Source organism: Otolemur garnettii, unplaced genomic scaffold (assembly GCF_000181295.1).
Source record: "Otolemur garnettii isolate 467f Iridium unplaced genomic scaffold, OtoGar3 scaffold00050, whole genome shotgun sequence".
In the NCBI taxonomy this organism is placed as follows: domain Eukaryota; kingdom Metazoa; phylum Chordata; class Mammalia; order Primates; family Galagidae; genus Otolemur; species Otolemur garnettii.
The window spans coordinates 2,201,534-2,205,268 of NW_003852445.1; positions in this window are offsets into that span (position 1 = coordinate 2,201,534).

The window sequence follows — 3,735 nt, forward strand, 5'->3', positions numbered from 1 at the left end:
CTGGCTATTTTTTGGTTGCAGCCGTCATTGTTGTTTGGGGGGCCCTGGCTGGATTCCAACTGGCCAGCTCAGGGTTAGAATCCAGCCTGTATGTGGCTGGCGCTTTAGTCACTTGAGCCACAGGGGCTGAGCCTAATTGCAAATATTTTAATTTGTTCCCTCAAGAAACATTTATTGAGCATTAACACGTGCCAGGCAGAGAAACAAGTAAAGTCTACATTTCTGATAGTGATGGTGGTGGGAAAGAGAAAATAAACAAGCAAACAACAAACAAGATAATTTCTGATGGTGATAAGGAATGTTCAGATAGGGTGAGGTGACAGAGAATATCGACTTGTGTGCGGCTTCTTTAGATTAAATGGTCAGGGAGAAAGTTGTCTGAGTAAATGAGCTGAAATGGAATAAAAAGAAAGCTAAGAGATATGGAGCTCAGTCAATGGGAAGAGTGTTGTAGGCAAATGTTATAGCTGGGGAAAGGCCCTCAGGCAGGACTTACCTTGTTGTTCTTGAGGAACAGGTAAAGGCCAGTGACTCAAGAAGGGTGAGCAAGGAGGAAGTGGTACAAAATGCACAGCGCTCCAAGAAGTGGTAGGAGTCAGATCCTGTGCAGCCTGGTGAACTATAGTAAGGAGTTTGGATCTTATTGTAGATGCAATGAAAAGTCTTTGGAAGGTTTAAAAGGCCAGGCCAGTAGATTGCCTGAGCCCAGGAGTTTGAGACCAGTCTGAGCAAGAGCAAGACCCCATCTCTAAAAAGGAAATAGGCAGGTTTTGTGGCAGGTGCCTATAGTTGCAGCCACTCAGGAGGCTGAGGCAAGAGGATTGCTTGAGCCCAAGAGTTTGAGGTTGCTGTGAGCTGTGACCCCAGGACACTTTGTGAAGGGTAGCAAAAAGTGAGACTCTGTCTCAAAAAACAAAACAAGAAGAAGAAATAATTGTCTGGTTTTTATTTGTATATTTATTTATATTATTATTATTATTATTTATTTTGAGAATCTCACTCTGTTGCCTAGGCTGGGGCCATGGTGCCATGGCGTCAACCTAGTTACCAGCAACCTCCAAGTCCTAGTCTCAAGTGATCCTCCTACCTCAGGCTCCTAAGTAGCTGGGACTATGGGTCCATGCTACAACTCCTGGCTAATTTTTCTATTTTAGTAAAAACAGAGTCTCCCTCCATTGCTCACGTTGGTCTTGACCTCCTAACCTCAAGGGATCTTCCTCCCTCAGCCTCCCAGAGTACCAGGATTACAGGTGTGAGCCACTGTGCCTAGCCTCTATAGTTCATTTTAGTATGAGATTAAAGAATAAGAAGACTGGGTTTTGGAAAAGGCAGGCACAAGCTGCAGAAATTGAGTCTAAAGGCTTATGAAATGGGGTAGATAATTCTTTAAAGTCAAAGAAACTGCTCATGTACCACAGTGCCTGTCTTTGCCATGTTCCTGTGTATAAGATCTCTGACTTTTCAGCTGGTTACATCACCCAGCCCTCCATGCAGCTAAACACAGAAGTGAGATTATATTCTGTTTCATGGGCTGTTGGGGGTGGGGGGAGGAGTGGTGTATGCAATTTGTGGGAAGTATCCTCAACAGAAGTGGAAATTCCATTCCTCCCCTTTTCTTGTAGTTGACTAGATTTGGTATGCATTGACAGAAATCCCAGTTGGAAACAGCAGAAAAAGACTCTGGTCCTTTAACATGAAGCCAGACCAGTTCTAGACTGCCTACTTCAAGAGAGATTAAATACTATTTCATTTAAGCCACCACTTTTTCGAATTTCTGTTACATACAGTCAGTGTTAATCCTAAATAACATGATATCCATAAAATTCACACCTTTCCTTAAGGTGGGCTAAATGAATGTTTTCTTACTGCAACCAAGAGTCTAATTAGAACCATTCCTTTTTCTTATTTGGACCATGTATAATTTAGTTTCTTTTTTTGTGTTTTGTGTTTTGTTTTGTTTTTTTTTGAGATAGAGTCTTACTCTGTTACCCAAGCTAGAATGCTGTGGCATCAACCTAGCTCACAGCAACCTCAAACTCTTGGATTCAAGTGATTCTCCTGCCGCAGCCTCCTGAGTAGCTGGCACTACAGGCGTCACCTGCCACAATGCCCAGCTCATTGTTCTATTTTCAGTAGAGATGGGGGTCTTGTTCTTGTTGCTCAGGCTGGTCTAGAGCTTTTGAGCTCAAAGTATCCTCCGGCCTTGGCCTCCCATGGTGTGCTAGGATTACAGGCGAGAGCCACTGTGCCTGGCCACTGTGCCTGGCCACAGTCTGGTTTTTATATTCACCACAAACCCTTACTCAACCTATGTTTGCTTTGTTTCCTTTTTAAATTCTAAAAGAAATAGACAGTTTTTTTTTTTTCTTGAGACAGAGTCTCACCATGTCACTCTGGGTAGAGTGTTATGGCGTCACAGCTCACAGCAACTTCTAATCCCTGGGCTTAAGCCATTCTCCTGCCTCAGGCTCCCAAGTAACTAGAACCACAGGCACCCACCACAATGCTGGGCTGTTTTTTGGTTGTAGTTGTCATTATTGTTTGGCAGGCCCTGGCTGGATTCGAACCTGCCAGCTCTGGTGTATGTGGCCGGGGCCCTAGCCGCTCAGCTACAGGCGCCAAGCTGGAAATAGATACTTTCTTAAGATATATTATTAAGAGCTCTACTACTTCCTCTAGGGAAGCAACAATTGATCCATATTTTCCAGGCGCCAGCTCACATTTCATAAATCCTTGTTTAAAATTAACCCAGATCATTAAACAACATAAAATATTCTTTTAAAATGACACAATGAAAGCTGACTTCTGAGAGATTTTTTAAAAGTGAGTTTATATGTAATCTCAGATAAGGTGACCAAATATCCGAAATTGGCTAAGACAGCTCCAACTCCCAAGCTGCTGATGGCTCTGGTTTCTGTCTCAGCACACATCCAGCCAGATGTCATCCAACTTTGGGACAGGCATTCCTGCCCCTGCTCAGGAAGGAAAGTGACTGAAAATGGGGAGAAACAATAGGAAGAGTGTAAATGGGGGAAAAATACCCAACTGTATTTAAAATTTTAGTTAATAATTTGGTTCTAAAGTGTGGGAGCATTTGTCAATGAATATTGCTTAGTTTGGGGGGAAGGTTGGTTGGAGGGAGGGTGATTGGTGGGATCACGCCTATGTATACCCATATACATAAGGGTATATGTGAATCTCTCTAAATGTAGAATATAGATGTCTTAACACAATAACTAAGAAAAAGACATGAAGGCTATGTTAACCAGTTAGATGAAAGTACTTCAAATTGTATACAGAAACAGTACACCGTACCCCACAATAGTATTAATGTACATTGCTATGATTTAATTAAAAAAAAACAGAATATTGCTTAGTTTGGTGTTTTCTACACTGTGCATTGCATGATCATGCGTAGGGTGTGATCAATATTTTTAAAAAGTGATGGCTCGGCGCCTGTGCGCATTTAATATATGCATTTAATATATACAACAGCAGCCGTACTGTAACCCCATTGCTTTCCTGGGTAGGATTTATTCCTTCAAGCTCCATTCTCACCCAAGGTTTGTAAACCTATTCCGGACTCAGGACTGTTGGATGGTGGGTTGTCTACAGGGGTCTGGTCAGTGGTGGTTCACCTTCTAAGTTCTCCGGACATAAGATGTTTGTTTGTTTGTTTGTTTTGCAGTTTTTGGCCAGAGCTGGGTTTGAACCCGCCACCTCCAGCATATGGGG